The 20,432-nt window shown below is 37.9% G+C and overlaps 1 protein-coding gene and 1 long non-coding RNA gene across 2 annotated transcripts in view; both read left to right on the top strand.

Moving 5' to 3' along the window:
• The window catches only part of LOC137487733 (uncharacterized), a 753,637-nt gene that overhangs the window by 534,591 nt on the left and 198,614 nt on the right, over positions 1–20,432 (top strand). The window lies entirely within an intron of this gene.
• Positions 1–20,432, top strand: part of dusp14 (dual specificity phosphatase 14) — a 52,861-nt gene that overhangs the window by 8,790 nt on the left and 23,639 nt on the right. Inside the window, exon 2 of the mRNA XM_087282813.1 lies at positions 13,949–14,308. The gene's annotated coding sequence lies outside the window, so the exon portion shown is untranslated. The remainder of the gene's footprint in view (positions 1–13,948; positions 14,309–20,432) is intronic.

Genomic DNA, 20,432 nt, shown 5'->3' on the forward strand with positions numbered 1-20,432 from the left:
TTCTGCTTTTATTGTAATTCAAAGCACCGCAACTACTTAAAACTCACGATGGGTTACATTTTCAGAGTTATGTTGGTTGTCAAACCAACTTCAATCAGCCTTTTTATTACAACACATTTTTCATTCTTTGTGTTTTCACAGCTAACCGCACAGCATATTAGCTTAGCATACTGCTAACGTAGTAAATGCAAGAAACCCTACACCAGTGGTCACCAACCCTGTTCCTGGAGATCTACCTTCCTGCAGATTTCAGCTGCAACCCTAACCAAACACACCTGTCTGTAATTATTAAGTGCTGCTTCAAGCCCTAATTAATTGGATTAGGTGTGTTTGATCATAATTGGAGATGAATTCTGCAGGAAAGTACTGTAGCTCTCCAGGAACAGGGTTGGTGACCCTTGTCCTGCACTTAACAACGGAATACTAATGGCTGCTAATCAGGCATTATGAATCCTTACTCTGATGTATAGGTCATTTGTAAAAGCCCTGCATCCTATTTAAAAATATGTAAATTTTACCTTTTTTTTTTTTTTTTTAGCTTTGGTCATACTTGTCTATTTCTAAGACCTGCTCTCAAGGTATTGTACAAGGCATCTGTTTTTGTTTTTTTTTTTTTTTCATTTCAGTCACTATATGTAAAACTGTTTAATGGCTACTCTTGTGGAAAATAACCATGGCGGTAATACCCAAAAAATTATTCCAGGTAAACTAATCGAATAGCAGCTTGGAAAGTTCATAAGGGATCTTGATTAAACAGAGATTAAACAGATTCCACTTTATTAGGTACACTTTACTAGTACCGGGTTAGACCCACTTTTGCTCTCAGGACTGCCTTAGTCCTCTGTAGCACAGATTTTTCAAGGTACTGCAAATATTTCTCAGAAGTTTTGGTCCATATTGACATGATAGCATCATGCAGTTTCTGCAGATTAGTCAGCTGCACATCCATGATGCGAATCTCCCATTCCACCACATCCCAAAGGTGCTCTATTGGATTGAGATCTGGTGACTGTGGAGGCCATTTGAGTACAGTGAACTCATTGTCATGTTCAAGAAACCAACCTGAGATGATTTGTGTTTTATGACACGGAGTGTTGTCCTGCTGGAAGAAGCCATCAGAAGATGAGTACACTGTGGTCATAAAGGGATGGACAAGGTCAGCAACAATACTCAGGTAGGCTGTGGCATTGACACAATGCTCAATTGGTTCTAATGGGCCCAAAGTGTGCCAAGAAAATATCCCTCACACTATTACACCAGCACCAGCAGCCTGAACCATTGATACAAGGCAGGATGGATCTATGCTTTCTTGTTATTGGCACGTAGTTATGACTCCATACGAATGTTACAGCAGAAATCGAGACTCATCATACCAGGTAATGTTTCTCCAGTCTTCTATTGTCTAATTTGGTGAGCCTGTGCGAATTGTATTCTCAGTTTCCTGTTCTTAGCTGACAGGAATGGAACCCGGTGTGGTCTATTGCTGCTGTAGCCCATCTGCCTCAAGGTTTAACATGTTGTGCGTTCAGTCTGGCCATTCTCCTTTAACTTCTGGCATCAACAAGGCATTTGCGCCCACAGAACTTCCGCTCACTGGATATTTTCTCTTTTTTAAATCATTCTCTGTAAACCCCAGAGATGGTTGTGTATGAAAATTCCAGCAGATACTCAATTACTCAGACCAGCTCGTCTGGCACCAACAACTATGCCACATTCAGTGTCACTTATATCACCTGTCTTCCCTATTTTGATGTTCAGTTTGAACTGCAGTAGATCGTCTTAAATTCCTGCCATGTGATTGGCTGATTAGAAATTTGCGTTAAAGAGCAGCTAAACAGGTGTACCTAATAAAGTGGCCGGTGGGTGTAAATTAAAATATAAAATTGGTTTATTGTGATTTAGTTTTGACTTTAAAGCAGTCGTTCTCCAATGTTTTGATTCCACCATGGTTGTATAAAAAATGTTCTTGCTAGGCAGTGAAAAACATGGCTGTAAGCTTGTCTGCCATTGTCAACACTCACGGTTTGCTTGGTGCCCCGGCCTGTGCATTTTAGAGCTGAGGTGTGAAAGAGGATTGGCTCAAGGGAGGAGAACACACACACAAACACAACACGAGCTGTTACACACACTCATCTGCTCGGCTGAGAAGTCATGACTGATCTTCCTCAGTGTGTTTTTACCTGTCAAGACCTCCTCAAACATGAGAAAATGCAGCTTAATCCTCAGTCTGAGTGGGTTTGTTTTGTCTGTTGGTTCAATGTGTCTTTTCCTAAAGGAAAAAAAAAATATGTTCTTGTAACTCTGAGCTCCTAACAGCGCATTTTTATGGCAAGCCTGTTTAAAATAATTATTAAAAAAACTAGTATCTATTTTTACATGTGCTTATGTTTTAGCTATTTTTTTTGTTAAAGGGTCACGAAACACCAAAACATTTTTTGAGCTGTTGACAGTCGTATATGTGTCACACACTGCTATAGACACTATTAGGACACATATATTACATTGAAAAAGTGAAAATTGATTGTTTTTGCGTTATTTCGAGCAACTTCGTACTTCCGGTTTGAAACGAATTTTTGAAGCTGCGTCACGGCCATGAGATCTTAGCGTGTATTCCAACGTACAGACTGGACGTCTGTACCAGGGCGTCCTGTATTACGTCTCTGAGTGCGTTGCATTAATTTATGAGTATGGTTTGGTCCAGACCAATCAGTGCGCGCCATTATGTATGCGCTGCAACTTCATTAATATGCATGATAGCTTTCTTAGACTGTGCCTGAAACAGTGCTCAGACGGCAGAGAGACGACACTTCGTGTTGCCAAAAAGTTGTGGGAAAAGAATAAGAATTGTTTGGAGATACGGGTCCCCAATGTTGCTTTCATAATGTGAAGGTTTTGTTTCACTTTCTCTCTATGAGCGGGGTACTGGAACTCACACGTGGATCCGTGTATGCGACGCACGGCTGAAAAGCGTTTGTTTGGAACATTTTTTACACGAGAGCATTTCTTATCTATGGTGAGATCCGGATTTGCTGCTCGTCTCCTTTAAAAAAAGACGCAGCTCCAGTATGTGTTGATTGTCCTGTCTACAGATTCGGTAAATGTGTGCAATCAGTACCCTTTCTTTGTACATTCAGATGGCAAAGTTATAGTTCGTATGGTCAGCAGTACTCTTTCACTTTTTAAAAGACAGACCTTAGTCAAAATGATTTCTAAGTTACTTAGTTTACAGTATGTTAATATCACTACAATATTGAAAGATCCGCTGTAAATGCTGCTCTCTGTGTGTAGACGCGTGAGCACTGTAAGCAAACTTTTGCCGACCATCATGTTGAATTTTTCGCCGCACTTTGTGACAGGATAGTCTACACACACACAGCTTTCTGACCTACTAAGTGCATCTGAGTTACAGAGAAATGCAGAAGTTTTTTCTCTTATACGAAGTGCGGTATCAAACATTCCACCGTCATTAAACACTCTGTCCCTCTCCCCTGCATCTGTGTTTGTTTTTCCTTGGTCAAAAGCGCGTGCACAAATGGCAACTCCCATTTTTATTCAAACCCTGCCCATTTTCCATTTCCATCGACACTCCCACCCCAACAGAGCTAGACACACCCACTTTCCTGACTTTTTCCAAACTAGAGGTGTGAAAACATACTGCTGAAATGGGGGGTTTCATGGCCCTTTAATGCTAGTGCTCAGCATTTCATTAGCTATAGTGCTTATTCTTTAGGTACTACCTTTTTCATTTAAACATTGTACTTATTCAGGCGAAGCAGTGGTACAGAAGGTAGTGCTGTTGCCTCACAGCAAGAAGGTCGCTGGTTCGATCCTCGGCTCAGTTGGCCTTTCTATTTGGAGTTTGCATGTTCTCCCTGCATTTGCGTGGGTTTCCTCTGGGTGCTCTGGTTTCCCCCACAGTCCAAAGACATGTGGTACAGGTGAATTGGGTAGGCTAAATTGTCTGTAGTGTTTGAGTGTGTGTGGATATTAATATATAAAGTAAACAGAAGTGATAAATAAACACAACCCTGTCGGACACCAGAACTACTATATTTAACTTGGAACAAACTGTTATTTCCTTTGATTGCCTGAGTTCGGTTTAATACCAGGATTAATACCATAATTAAGGGATTAATATCATTCAATAATTGTAGGATTTACTCCTAACTTTTTTAGTTTCCTAATTAAAACACATAATATTTATAGTGCTACTTATACTACTTATTTATTAGATATCCATTAATAAGATACACATTTTTAATTCATATTATTTAATTATTTTATGGCCTAGTATTTACTGATTTCCTACTAGTACATCTTTGTAATATTAACTACAATATTACTAGTTTTTTTTTTTTTTTTTACTTGTAATGATATCAACTTTCCCTTGGCCATTGATTATCAACATAAAATGAAAAAAAAAAAAAACAGTTGTGACTGATAATTACAAAATAGTGTTTTATAAATAATTGGCCGTACTCTACCCAGTAAACAGAATGTTGTTTCTGTCTGCTGTCTAACACCCCTTATCTACCATTTTTATATCAACAGTCGCTTGGTCTTTTCTGATTAGAACCAGCCGATTCGAATGTTATCACTCGATTGAATGGGTGTTATCAGTGGTTATCAGCTGATAGATATGGGCCAGTAGGGGCCTTCTGCACTTACTAGTAGGCTCAGAAGGCTGTAATCATCCATCCACATGGTTAATCAGCTATAGATCACACACGGCTGCCGGAAGTTAACAAGAATTATTTATAATATTTATAAAATTTCCCATTAGGGCGTCACAGGGTTATAGGGGATAACACGATCGCCTTACAGCAAGAAGGTCGCGGGTTCGAGCCTCTGCTGGGTCAGTTGGCATTTCTGTGTGGAGTTTGCATGTTCTCTCCATGTTCACGTAGTTTCCCCGGGTGCTCCGGTTTCCCCCAACAAGTCCAAAAGACAGGCGCTATAGGTGGGTAAGCTAAATTGTTCGTAGTGTATGTGTGAGAATTATTGTGTATGGATGTTTTCCAGTGATAAGTTGCAGGAAGGGCATCCGCTGCGTAAAACATATGCTGGATAAGTTGGCGGTTCATTCCACTGTGGCGACCACAGATTAATAAATGGATTAAGCCAAAAAGAAAATTAATAAATTAATGAATTTCCCATTAATTATATGTATTAATGTCTACCCCATTCCCAACCCTAAACCCAACCATCACAGTAATGTACAAACAGATCTGGATCTGGAGTCTTTTCTATTAGTATAGCTGATTAATCATGTGGATGGATGATAACAGCCTTCTGCACTAGTAGGTGCAGAAGGCTCCAACTGGCCCATATCTATCAGCTGACATCCACTAATAACGCCCCCATTCAATCAAATGATAACATTCAAATTGGGTGCTACAGCAACTCAACAAATGAAAAATGATCTAAAATATGAATCTATTTTGAAGCAAATAGTAACTACTTTGATTTATCTGATGAAGGGCAATGCAGAGCACAAGATCTGTGACTGGTTGGCTTGGTATTAGTGATGTATGTTATGTCCTGTGGAGGAGCTTCAGATGGAGGCTTTTGTTCTTTATTTATTACTTAAGTTGTTGAATGCTCATCAGTTCCCATGGTACGGCTACAGTAGCATGACACAAAATTGCATCAAAAACCCCAAACACTGAAGAAGAAAGTGGAACATAGAAAACCAACTGCCTACTTGCGTTTCAGAGGTCTTATTGCCAGAGCAGCACAGACAGCATGCAGAAGTGTAAATGCTCAAAATGACCTGTAGTCTAAATGCTAAACATATTATATTATGTAATAATCAACCGAATTTGCAATTGAAGCTACACCACCTGACAAAAGTCTTGTCATCAATCCCAGGGCAAGGTGCTCCAAGATGAGTCAGCTCAGTCACCAAATGAAAATTGTTGAGCATGTCTGGGGTAAGATGAAGGAGGAGGCATTGAAGCTGAATCAAAGAATCTCGAACTCTGGGAGTCCTGCAAGAACGCTTTCTTTGCCATTTCAGATGACTTTATTACTAAGCTATTTGAGTCATTGCAGAGATGTATAGATGCAGTCGTTCAAGCTCATGGGCATCATACGCAATATTAATTATTTTTCCACAGCACCATGACTTTTTATTCTATACTGTACATTATTTATTTTAAGTGAGAAGACTTTTGTCAAAGCAAAGTTAGACCTTACTGTCTTAATAAAATAGTTAAATAATCAAGGCTTGATCATATTTTATTTTGGTAAAATAAGCGTAATATGGAGGCCTTTGCCTTTCACATAAGTCACTTCTGATAGCAAATGATCAACTAGAAGTCGAGTTATTATTTGTTGTACCTAAAACTTGGGTAGGTGACAGAACTTTCATCAGGTATAGTCTGTTTAGTAACATGGAAATACTGTAAACTTTTTGTATGTTTTACAGAGTAAATGTTAGAATGGCTTGCCACATCTGTGTCTGTGTTTGTTGAACTGATGCTATACGCACACACAAATCCGCTTGCTAATTCGTAACGTGGAGACAGAGATGTCTGACATGCAGGGACAGCTGGAGCTGAGGACTGTCTAACAGTCTGTACTGGTGTCAGCGCACAGATCTAGAGTCTGTTCACCAATGCCATCACAGCTGGAGAGACACAGGTGCCATTGGGATCAGACACTGGACTGCATTAGCAGCTCTCTGTGAGGGAGCAATTGCGTCAGTAGCCAGAAATAGGTTTCATGTCTATTCATTGTTAATCCAATTCTGCTAGGATGAATTTTTGTACTACCAGTAACAATGTTGTTTATTCGACTATAATATGTGGCTTTTTAACAGATATTCTAGAGTATAACTTGTGTTAGACATACATTGAGATTAGATTACATTTTACTTCTGTAATGCAATGTCAAAGATGTTCTGAATTTAGATATTACCTTTTGTAATATAATTGTGAATGTAAAAAGTCTACAAAGTCTTCTGTTAAATAACGCCAGCCTGTGGTCTTCACTGACTACGTTTACATGGACATCAGTGATCAAATTATTTGCCTTAGTGAGTTGCTATTTGAATGTTCCTTTCATGATCCCATTTTACATGTTATAGCACATAGCTCGATTAACATCACTGCTTCACCACGCTATCCAAATTTCCTCTGTAGTTTCATGTAATTTCGGGTGTTTCATCTTTAACTTGTCGACTTTAACTGCAGTTTGGCACTTTCACTTTCATTCAAGAACATTTCATGCACACCCCTTGTGACAAGCAAAATATTGTATGCAAGTTTGAAGTAAGGACTGCTGGAAGAGTGTTGTTTTAATGGAATTTAATACAGCACGCTGTATGGGGACAAAAAACTCCTCATTTCGCAATGCAGGTCCCTGTAGTCCTTTACTGACTCTGTAATTGCAAAGAAGAGTGTCATTGTCATGTGTGTTTAGACTCTCCTGTCGCAAAATGTGGCGAAAACGATGTCCCACATGACACTAATAGTTTAGTTGCAGTGTTTACATGTCTGTAGTGCACTTCAATAATGCAACTAAAATATGCATATATGCAAATAAGTCTTAATTCCATTTCTGTTAAATTCGATTTTGAACTTAATCAGATTAAATTAATCAAAATCGCTGTTTACATGGGGGACTCTTAATCAGAGTAATGTCTTAATCGCATAAAAATTGGATTATTGGTGTCCACATAAACATACTCAGTCTCTGTGAACTGTAAACTTTCACCCTTAATGTTGGAGTGATTTCTGGTTGCTCTTACACGGGGCACCAAACACGTACTGCTAGTTTTGGTCTCAAATATTTACAGTATTATACTGATATTAATATTGAGTTTTTGATTAAATCTTCTGTAAAATTGTCAAAGCGTTGACCTGTCCGCGGTGATAAAAAAGTTGAGGACCACTGGACTTGGACACAGGTGTCAAAGCCAGTTCCTGGAGGGCCACAGCTCTGCACAATTTAGTTTCAACCCTAATAAAACACACCTGATCAAACTAATTGAGTCCTTCAGGCTTGTTTGAAACCTACAGTTAAGTGTGTTAAAGCAGGGTTGGAACTAAACTGTGCACAACTGGAACCCCCCAGGAACTGGCTTTGAACACCTGTGGGCTAGGGTAACTACTAATTGGTTCATATCCCCGCCCATTGACTTATGTCCTCTGTAGTGGACATTGGAAGGGGTGTTAGAGAGGCCAGCAGGGGGCGCTCAACCTGTGGTCTGTGTGAGTTCTAATACCCCGGTAAAAGTAAAGAGGACACTATACTGTCAGTGGGCGTCGTCTTTCGGATGAGACGTTAAACTGAGGTCCTGACTCTCTGTGGTTAAATCACATGGCACTTTTCGTAAAGAGCAGGGATGTAACCCTGGTGTCCTGATCAAAGTTCCTTAATCGGCCCTTACAGTCATGGCCTCCCAATCATCCCCATCCACCGAATTGGCTCTATCATTGTTTCTTCACTCCACCAATAGCTGGTGTGTGCTGAGCGCAATGGCGACGTTGTCCTGTGGCTGCCGTCGCATCATCCAGGTGGATGCTACACACAAATGGTGGTTTGGAGAGACCCCCCCACCCTACCCTCATGATTTTGAAGCACTTTGGGTGTATGGCCATACACAATAAATGCGCTATATAAATAAACATTATATTACATTACATTGTTTTTTCATGAATTTTCTTTGAATTTTTGAGCTACTAAGTCAAGTTCTGTTGTACTGTTCAGAGGACATCCTGGGCTTTCTAGTGATATGTCATTTGATTGGCTGGCATGCTAGGAACCACTTCCTGCACTGCATCCAAAATGGCCGGCAAACAAACAAACACATTTTATGGGAAGGAGCGAGGTATGTAAAATGTAGCTTTTAAAATGTTTTTTTTTACTATTATTATTACATATATATTTGTTTATTAAAGTGTCAGAACCAATACATTTAGCTTTCAAAGCTGTTAACTTGTTTGTGTTTCATATTTTTTTGATACTGTTTGTGTTATATATAGTCCTATATATATAGTTTGTGTTATATATAGTCCTATAGTGGACACCATGGCCATCTTAATGTAATTGACGACTACATGTTGTAGGAGGCAGAACTGAAGCAAAGAGGATTCTTTGTAAAATAGTTGAGAAAGACTCTCTGATTTAGAGTCTGACCATCAGACAATTATAGAATTAGAGACTTTTTTTTTCAGTTCGGCTCTCTGTTTCTCTAAACTAAAAGTTTCAGAAATTTCAATACAAAAGGAAAAAATGGCTTTTGTTTTGTTTTTGTTACATTAATATTGGATTAATATCTCTTTACAGCCATATACTTTACAGTTTTGTTGTCTGAGTTTGGCTGTCGTTTTGAACTAAAATGATCCTGCGGTCCACTACAGTGGACATGCTGTAAACAAAAATGTAAAATCTCTCAATTGTAGATTTTTTTTTAAACCCAAAGTATGTAGAAAATTACAGATAAAAGAAAAAGAGAGAAAAAAATATTTTGTTCTCAGGAAGATAAGATTGAACAAATTAACTGATAATTTGATAAGTTTGAAGTTGTGATTAGTTACTTTATGTAAATATATTCTTGAGCCAAATAAGGTGGACATTATTCTAAGATAATGAAGAAATTCCTGCATTTATGAGAGGACAAATATGGTGCTTTTCCATAAGAATTGAGTTCACCATTGGGCATCTGAAAACATTCTACAACAAATGGTTCAAAGAGGCATTTAAATCTTCCTCCATTTTGTTAGTGCTACTTTTTTCTCATTGCAGAAAATGTTTAAATTATAAAAACGTCACAATTGAGGGGGTGGGGGCAGTGGTGTAAAGTAACAAATGACAAATACTCCAATTACTGCGATTGAGTAGTTTTTCTCAGGAATTGTAATTTGCTAGTTTTTAAAATGTGTACTTTTACTTTCTCTTGACTACATTTTCAGTGCTGTATTGGTACTTTTACGTCACTACTTTCCTTCAACCTGCAGTCACTACTTTATTTCTTTATTGTCTATAGTGATTGGCTAAAGTAGAAAAATCAGACCGGTTTAATCGTCACACATAGAAAGTATACTGCATTATATGGAACAACCTCAAGAAATGGCCACTTTATAAATGAAGCAAACCATTTGGAAGCATTAAAGTGACCAAGAAGATGTCCAAAATCTTTACACAATGACCCAGAAACACCAAACAGGCCTAAATCACTAAGTGAAAGAAATGAAGAATGAAAAAAAGGGCTGAATGAAGGAAGGAGTGAACAAATAATGAAAGTAACCCAGAAAGCAAAAAATTCTGGCCCAGATTTGACAAAGTTGGTACAGCAGACATTCCTCCCGCACTGACATACAGCATGTGGGCTAAACATGGCCCAGGTTTTGCAGAGGTCGCACTGTCTTTAAAGCAGCACACAAGACTTGCACCAGATAGCAAATGTAGTATTTGGCCCAGATGTTAAAAATGTATATGTGGGCCATGTAAGTTTGACCTTTCTTCACCCACTTATACATTTATGTTATTTTTGGGGAAAGAATAAATTCTACCAATCAGGTTGCTTCGAGAAAAAAGCATGGCCATGAAGCGAAATGCTTAAAATTCATTGCAGTTGTGACACACCAACATATCTGGCCCAGTTCAGGCCCAGTTATGGATTATTAACTTCGTTGAGACTTTCACTAGAATATGGTCCATGTTTGGCCTTTGTATAGTAGTCAGAATTGGTCCAACCATGTACCGTAATTTACTGCAGCATGTTGGCCAAACAAAAGCTGGTTGTGTGGGCCAAATTTGGCGAGAGAAATGAAGCTATGTGGGAAGGACCGAACGAAGGAAGGAAGAACCAAATGAATGAAGGACCAAAAGATTCAAGGAAGGACTGAACAAACTTAGGAAGAAAGCAATGGATGAATGAATGACCTAATAAAGAAAGGAAAAAAATATGAACAAACGAATGAATGAGCAAGCAAACGGAGGAATGAAGGAAGGAACAACTGAATAAAGAAAGACAGAACAAACAAACAATGGAAGAAAGGAAGGTTGGAATGAACGAACGAATATAGTGTAGCAGATGTTTTGCATTAAGCCTAGGTGTACGCCCATTACTAACTGCGGGTTGTTAAGAGGTGTATAAAAGCCTGTCGGAGAATAGTGGAAGTTTTGTCATCGTGCCGGAGGGATGACTGGCATCTCGTGTAGCGATTGCACTGTGGATTGAGCGTCTTCACCTGCCCTTGACACCTGCTGGATGCTGCCGTTTTGTTTCTGTTGTTTCTGTTAATTCTTTTGTTTCTTTTGTTTGTTAATTCTTTTGTTTCTGTTAATTCTCTTTTGTTTCTGTTCTTTTTTTGTTTTGCTTTTTGTTTTGTCGTTTATTTATTTTCGGTGCTTTTGTATCAGTGTTTTTGTTGTTTTGCATATGTTTTGATTTTTGTTTTTTTTCTACATTTACAAAAATGGGAACACCTAAAATAAGTGTCTAACTGACTGCTTGGTTTTGCTTCTATACCTGCATTTTGGTGCGTTGTCCTGTTCCAATATTGTGACCTTGTGCTCTAACTTTTTTTACTACATACTATTTGGGATTCTTTTTAGCGGGGCCTGTCACCTCCGTGCCCCTGGGCGGCTGGTAGCTGCTCAAGTAGTCTGTTTTTGATACCCCTGTGAGCCCATTTAATATTGTGTTTTCTTAAATGTTTTATTTCCTTCCTAATTGTGGTTTTCTTCTCTCCCTAGGAGCTGGGGGTGTCAGGCTGCCGGGGCAGTCAGGCTGCCGTGTGGCGTGGCTCTTTTGATGAATTAGTCTTTTGCTCACTTGTGTGCATTGAAGTTCACTGTGTGGTGATTTTGGAATCTAAGGCCACGTTTACACTAGTGCGTTTTAGTTTTAAAACGGCGTTTTAGAATGAAAACGATCCGCGTCCACACTCGCGTTTTACCCAGCGTTTCTGAACTGCTCTCCGTCCACACCAAAACGCTGAAAACGCACATCACGTGACCACACACACACACTTTGGCAATCGCTGGAGCCCATCTACCCAGATGAGAGCTCTGCTAGTCGGACTTCTCATCAAGCATCTCCCGCTGGATCTAATCTCACTATATTTATTAAACGTGATATTTCATTCATCTAGTTGTCTTTATCTAACGACATATTCCCTGACTTTGGTCATTGGAATCTATTACTTGTTCTCAGGTAACGTGTTTTGGCTGAGCGCAAAGATAAGTTAATGATTAATGTAAGCACGTACATTCTGTATATTGACTGATCGCTTGCCTTTATTTCCTATAATGTATAAACTTATTGTATGTTATACTTTTATAATGGCCATTATCGATTATTAAAACTGATATTCAGCAAAAGAGAGGGTATGTTTCGTATTTTCACTGAAATTGAAAGGAGGCAGTTGTTATCGGCTCCGTTTTGTTATAAATATGCACACAGTGAAGATGACGCTCATGCAGCACGACGCTTCAACATTTCTGCTGTCTGTTTAGTTGTTAATATTAAAATGAAAATAGGCAGTTCCTTATATCAAGTTTACATTTTATTGTTGAGAAAGTGAAACAACGTAGCCAAGGTGATGTGAATGAAGTTATAAAGTACACTGTTCCCTGTGAAGATTGACGCGTGTCCTCGGTATGTTTTCCATATCAAACTGAGAAGAAGAGATGCAGCCTTGATCAAACTTGCGAAGTCTGAACTTACACGGAGAAGATTCAGGACTGAACTGTGTGTTAGGCTACTTAATATTGAGGAAAAGCCCCAATCAGAGAGGCGAATGTCTGCAGCCCCGCCTCCGTTTTCAGATGTCTCCGTCTTTCCCCATCCACACTGAGACGGAGCAGCAGCGTTTTAGAATGAAAACGGCCTCTCTAGCGTTTTCGAAACGCTCCGTTTTCGGCGCTCGAGAACTCCGGCGTAGTGTGGATGGATGGCGTAACCGTAGCAAAACTTATGCGTTTTCAAACTAAAACGCACTAGTGTAAACGGGGCCTAAGAGTGTGCACGTGTGAATCTGTGGGTCATTCTCGGGCCCAGTGCCTAGCCTGCCCGACTTAGTAAGCCCCAGCTCCTGCGGTTGGATGAGGATTTGTTTTTTTTGTATTTTGTAACCGCCTTCTAGTGCCTTTTTTAAAGCACATGTGCCTGTCATTTTAATATTTGTAGTCCAATGAGAAGTGCACTGTAATAAAAGGAACTCTATTTTTCTACATCCACGTCTCATTCCCTTATTGTCAGAGATACGAACCTGTGTTTTGTGTCCCAGGTAATGTACTGGGTGGCGTAGTCGAGCTCTAATTGCAATAGGTTGTGTTAATTCGGCCGCAGTGTGCCAGTTATTGTATTGGTCTGGCTACCAACAAAAAGCCTTATCCCCCCCCTTCGCGCCACAATAGGATGATCACTAATTTCACTAAAGAATGTTACGTTTACACATCCCTGCACAAACAGCATGTAAAGTAAATGCGTCAACTTTTCTCAGTGTAATACTCAATAGTCTTGAGTACTTTTAAAAGGGCTGCTTATATTTTGAGTAATATTTACAACAAATAGTTTTATTCAACTTGCGCTACATTTTTGGGCAAGTAATGGTACTTTTACCCGAGTATGATATTCAGTCCTCTTTCCACCACTGGTGGGGGGTTAGGTATTTTGACAATCAAACTTCTTTCATTGCTACTTTAAGAATCTGTTTCCTTACGGAGAAAACCTAAAATTTTGAGGCCACAGTTTCTCAGTTTCTAAATCAAACAAAACCACAGAGCATCACAGGTTTCAAGATATTTGAAATCCATCAGAATGCCTTGCTTCATAGACTTTTATTATAATGTGAATGCAAATGTATGCTGCTTATGTCTGCTTATTTGACAGGGAAGCCAAAATTAAGTGTGCTAATGGACAGCATGCTGCTGATAGAGCTTAACTTGTACTGAACCCAACACATTCAATTAATCCGAGATCTGGTTACAGCTGCAGGCAGTGGACCTGCGTGTTCCTGGACAAGATGTCTAGATGTGTTAGCAGACGCCCGAGGCAAGGCCAACCCACCCAGATTCAGCCTGTCCATCTGAAGGGAGACTGTGGAAGATGGTCTGTCTCTGGAGAGATGGAATAACATGGAGCTCATCCAACATGCCTGCATGGCATCTATTTCTGGTCCAGCTCTTTCATGGGGCAGTGAAACGGGTTTACTGCCATGTTAAAAATTCTTCTCCAGTGATTTAATTAGAGATTGGCCTACATGCAATAGATATGAGTTGCTGTTGTCTGCAAAAGAAAGGTGGCATCTGAACTCTGAGGATGTGCCATGGACTTCTTTGTTCTCAGGAGGTCAGTAATATTTTTATTCAGTCTCGGTATGGCGTTGACAGGCTCCATTTAGATCAGATTATGTTTCTTCAAAATCATCACAGTAAATTTTCTGCCTCCATTCAAGCCAGTGGAAACATATTAAAGCTCACTGGAGCTACAGTGACTCATCTGACATTTGAGTCTCATTTTGGTCTCGTCTCTGCTGCTCGGCACACTCTTTCTGTCATCTATTGCTGTTCCTTTTTTAAACAATGATCATCCTTGTGCCAACAAGTATCACGTTCCACTCCGGCAACCATTTTCCCTCTGTAATGATTCTTCTTCTTAAACACATCAGTTACTTTGTTTAGTGTTGTAATGGTAACACTTTACAATAACAGTACATGAATAATGATGTATTAATATGTAAACTAAACATTACTTTATTATGAATTAATAATGAGTTAAGGTATGTACTAATCATGAATTAACTTTAACTACAACATGATTCACATGAGTTCATGTGTAAATAATGACTACCTTAATTACTTGTTAGTACATGATTGTTTGTTAATTAATGTGTTAACTACCACATTAGTTTATGCTTAACTTAACCGTGATGAACTCATGATATGTTAATGTATAATTATGTTGTGACTTTACTTGGAGGGACACATCATCTTTAACCTGTTCTTAACTACTCATGAACTCCTTATGCACGTGCAACTAGTGAGTTTACAGTGAATAACAATAGAAAAGTGTTCTGTCAACATCAACATGAACAGGAGTTCATGAGTAGTTAAGGATGAGTTAATAGTGATGTGCCCCTCCAAATGAAGTCAGGACATAATTATACATTAACAGCTCATGAGTTCATGTTGGTTAATTAATAACATGTACTAACAAGTAATTAAGGTAGTCATTATTTACACATGAACTCATGTTGTAGTTAAAGTTAATTCATGATTAGTGCATACCTTAAATCATCATTAATTCATAATAAAGTAATGTTTAATACATCATTATTCATGTACTGTTATTGTAAAGTGTTACTGTTGTAATTATTAAAGCAACAGCTAACTAACAACATGGGAGTTATGAATAGTTCAACAAATATGTTTAGTAGGGCTATATTTAATCATACAGAGTGTCCAAAATTATGTTTAAATAAACACTGAATATGTATATATCTTCTAAATGTAAATTTTGAAGCACACTGATAAGTTTAAGACTAAAATATTGATGCTTACACCTAAAAAAAACTTTCATTTTGATTTCACAAGAACTTCCACCAAATATTTCCATCGCACAGAGGGTTATAAGGTTTATTAGACTAATAAATGTATAAGAAAAACATTATTCTTTTAGGAACTGATGCCTAAAAGTTTCTTCGAATCATAAAGGGTTTGTCTCTGTGGCATCACTTTGAAAACACCATTCTCAAACCCTTTCTGTGTTTTATTTGTCAAGTAAATTAATATATTTATGAAGCTTGAAAATAATTAAGACTAGAAATATGTAAAGCAAATTAGAGTAAAAAGGGTCAATTGGATTTCATGTTGACTTAATAGTGTCAACATTGCTGGATAGTTTTATGTTAATTAGTAGGTAATGTAATGACTCTTACAACTTATGCTAATTTATTTAAATAACACTATCAGTGCACCATTTTCTTTTGGGCTTTGATGTATTTTCCTATTAAAAAAAGACGTTGAGGGTGAGCCATAATGAATGTAACTTGCCCTTATTTTTTATTTTGAGTGATTGCTTTATCCGGCTGGTCAGTGTGGAGTTTGTATGTTTCATATGTGTTTGTGTGGGTTTCCTCCAGGTGCTCCAGTTTCCCCTACAGTCCAAAGACGTGCGCTATAGGTAAATTGAATAAACTAAATTGGCCGTAGTGTATGTGTGTGAATGAGTGTATATGGATGTTTCCCAGTACTGGGTTGCGGCTGGAAGGATATCTGCTGTGTAAAACATATGCTGATGAATATAGGGACTATCGATTGATTGATTGATTGATTGATTGATTGATTGATTGATTGATTGATTGATTGATTGATTGATTGATTGATTGATTGGCAAAACTATATTTTGCCAATGCTATTTCTAAACACTGGTCGCAATTGGTGGTTAAGGGGCAGGGAATTGTGATTCTACAGAGCTTTTTATTTGGACAAAGTGTTAATTTCTTTAAAGGTGTCATATATTGCATTGATTAAATCAGTTAAATTGTTCTCTGAAATCTATAGACCATTTTGAGGGATGTAAACAATAACAATGGTCCTAACGCATTTCTTGTTTTACATTTTTAATTTCCTTAGCTTCAGAGAATCCAAAAAGCTCCACATATTGATAAATAATCTTGTGGCAGCTGTTTTAATGTAAAGTTATGATCGAATTTCCTCTTGTTACAGTTATGAAATAGTTTGATGTCAACCAGGCTTTCTTTCACTTTTCTACATCTTAATATAACTTAAAACAGTCTTATCAGTGCAGAGCAAACCATTACAAACAAAAAGAGTAGGGGTGAAATCAACAAATGTACACAATTGAACATATCAACACACCGTATGTAAACTGTTCATGAATTAGAGCACTTTTAATTAATTATATTGAATCAAATTATGGCTCTTACACTTCATTTGTCAAAAAATTAAAAAATAGAGTAAATGCCTTGTTAAATCTTTTTAACTAAGTGGTAGAGTGGAGAGGTTTATTTTAGCTAGGAGTGAGTGAGTAATGGTGTCACGATGGTGCAGTGGGTAGCACAATCACCTCACAGCAAGAAGGTTGCTAGTTTGAGCCTCAGCTTGGTCAGTTGGCATTTCTGTGTGGAGTTTGCATGTTCTCCTCTAGTTCGTGTGGGTTTCCTCCGGGTGCTCCAGTTTCCCCCACAAGTCCAAAGACAAGCAGTATAGGTGAATTGATTAGGCTAAATTGTCTGTAGTGTACAGGTATGTGCGTAAATGAGTATGTATAGGTGTTTCCCAGTGATGGGTTGCAGCTGGACGGGCATCTGCTGCATAAAGCATATGCTGGATAAGTTGGCAGTTTATTCCGCTGTGGTGACCCCAGATCAATAATGGACTGAGCCAAAAAGAAAGTGAATTAATGAATGAATGAATGAATGAATGAGTGAGCCCTCATGTAAACCAGCAGATTAATCTATTTTGCTCCTGAGTTGTGTTGAGGATGAAATATAGGCTGAATTATAATAATTTGACAAAAGAGAACAAAATAAATGTATTTATTGTTAGATTTTAAAGCTATAATGTATATGAAAACACAGACTAGAATTAAAATTAACCTCATAAATTGCATAAAATAAATGTGTTTTTGAGTGTTAATGTTGTTCTTTCACTCCTAAAAATACAGTAAGAGCTGAGTGTCATGACATAATAATTAAATGTGCACAAAACTCAGCAGTCTACGTGTGTTTGTTGCCTTATTACAGATTTTTTTTATATGGCACCTTTATATTTGCATAAGTGACCTTAGACATGGACACAAACCCTTTATTTTACTTCCATGAACCCATTGATGCAAATCATGGGAAATTACAGAACCCTGCACCATCCTTTACACAAGCTTTTTTTCTGTTTTTCTTTTTTTCTTTTTTTTTACCTTTCACTGTCTGTATTGTTCTGGGCCTGATCTGTATCCCCAGCAGAGAGTATCAGGTGTGCCACTGACTCTTCCAGTATTTGCCCTCTCTCTTTTTTCAGACGGTTCCTTCCTCTGACGCCACTATCCTGGAGATCCTAACACTACAGGTCTGTGTTCGCTGCCGTGGTGAAGGTTTCTCAAATAAAGCTTTTAAATTCTCTGCCTTGCATGCTGGCAGCACTGCAATAGCAAAGCATCCAAAGATTAGCATTATATTGCCAGCTGTTGATTCTCAAGTCCTGACCTCGATAAACATGACGTTTGCGTTTGAGATGAAAATTGCTCATGCCAATATGTTCTGGCTGAAGTGCTAATGATACAGTGATTGTAAAGTGCCAGACTTCCAGATTCAAATCAACAGATGAATGGTTTTCAGGTTGAAATTAGCTTCATTCTCTCTCTTTAGGGTCTGATGATGCAATTTATGATCTATTTATGTGTTAGTTAAGGAAAGATTCATCCAGTGGCCAGAGATAAACTGTGAAACAGTTTTGTTTGCACTGTAAATAATCCTGGTTGCCTTAAATTTTTAAGTTGAATCAAATTGATTTTATGAGTCCATTGAACTTATATTATGTTATACAGACTTAAAACACCTTGCGTAACTTATAAAACTAGGTTAGAACATGATTAACTTAGAATAATACGTTTTTACCTAAAACATATGCTGTCATGACTAATTGATCATATAATTTTTTACAGTTAGAGAAACGTTACACAGTTTAAAACACATTACATGCAGTTACTTTCAAAGCCATGCCATGAAATGCATAAAAAGTCATGTTTAACTGGCTATATTTACCACAGGTCCCCTGGACCCAGTGTGAATTCACAGTTTTTGTGCTAAATTACTAATTTTAAGTTTGAAAGAAGATTTTCAGTCATATGAACTGCCTAAGTGGTGACAAAATAATGACAAATACTTCAAATTAACTAATGCATTAACAGTCTTTGCACTGTACATCTTATTTTAACACAACTTGTGGCCATTTGCCAATTAAATTTGTGACTTTCATTGTCATTTTCTTTCAGTTACTTTAGCTATAAAACATGTCTGTTATAATGCTTGATATTAATCATATTTGTTATTACTTACTCCCAGGGCCATTTATTGAAGTTGATATTTAGCCACACCATATTGGTGTTTTGTAACATCAAGTTTTTATAAGTTGGGTTGTTAGCCCAATGCTCAAACCCCAACCAGGAGGATCAGGACATACAGTTGAAGTCAGAATTATTAGCCCCCTGTATTATTAGCGCCCCTGTTTATATTTTTCCCCAATTTCTGTTTAATGGAGGGAAGATTGTTTCAGCACATTTCTAAGCATAATAGTTTTAAAAACTTATTTCTAATAACAGATGTATTTTGTCTTTGTCATGATGACAGTAAATAATATTTTACTTGAAAATTTTCAAGACACTTCTATACAGCTTAAAGTGACATTTAAAAGCTTAACTAGGGTAATAAGGTGCACTAGGCAGGTTAGGGCAATTAGTCAAATTATTGTATGATGATGGTTTGTTCTGTAGACTATCCAAAAAAGAATTAGCTTAAAGGGGCTAATAATTTTGTCCCAAAAATGTTTTAAAAAAAATTAATAACTACTTTTATTCTAGCCGAAATAAAACGAATAAGACTTTCTTCAGAAGAAAAAATATTATCAGACATACTGTAAAAATGTCATTGCTCTGTTAAACATCATTTGGGAAATATTTAAAAAAGAAAATAAAAATCAAAAGGGGGCTAATAATTCTGACTTCAACTGTACTCTACGGACAATTTCAAGAGTTTATACTTAGCTGATGATTGCTGATAAAGCTTGTTTGGCTTGTTTGGCTCTCTGGGAGAGAGACCTGAGCTTATGAGTTTCTCGAGCCCTGGGCTCCCTCCCATTTGCAGGGCGAGAAGAGAGTTTGAGCTCAGGTAGATCTCAATAAACTCCCCGACTTATTTCTGGCTATGACAGATATGATGGCTAAGAAGTGATGTACACTTGCTAAGAGCTTGGCTATGGTATCAATTTTGTATGTTCAATTTACTTAGGTTGCTTGTTTTTGGACTTTGGGAGGAAACCGGAGAACCTGGGGAAAACCCACACGAGCACGGAGAAAATGAGCAGGCTCCACACAGAAATGTCAACTGGTTTTGTAGGGACTTTAACCAGATATTCTTGCTGTTCGGCAACAGTGGTAATCACTGGGCCACTGTGTCGCCCATCTGGAAAGGAATAATTTCGTTTGGAAAAAAAAAACTTCGTCATAATTTTTGTGACAAACAAGTTTCTTTCGACAAAAACTAGACGAAAGTGATGATGATGACAACTACAGAAAATATATACTAACATTTTCCATGACTAAAAAAACGAGACGAGATGTCTTCACCTTAGGGGAACAAGGGGAGAACATGCAAACTTCACACAGAAATGCCAACTGACCCAACTTGGGCTCAAACCAGCAACTTTTTTGCTGTGAGGTGACAGCGTTACCCACTGTG

The sequence above is a fragment of the Danio rerio genome, chromosome 15 (assembly GCF_052040795.2).
Source record: "Danio rerio strain M-AB ecotype USA chromosome 15, GRCz13ab, whole genome shotgun sequence".
Classification (NCBI taxonomy): Eukaryota; Metazoa; Chordata; class Actinopteri; order Cypriniformes; family Danionidae; genus Danio; species Danio rerio.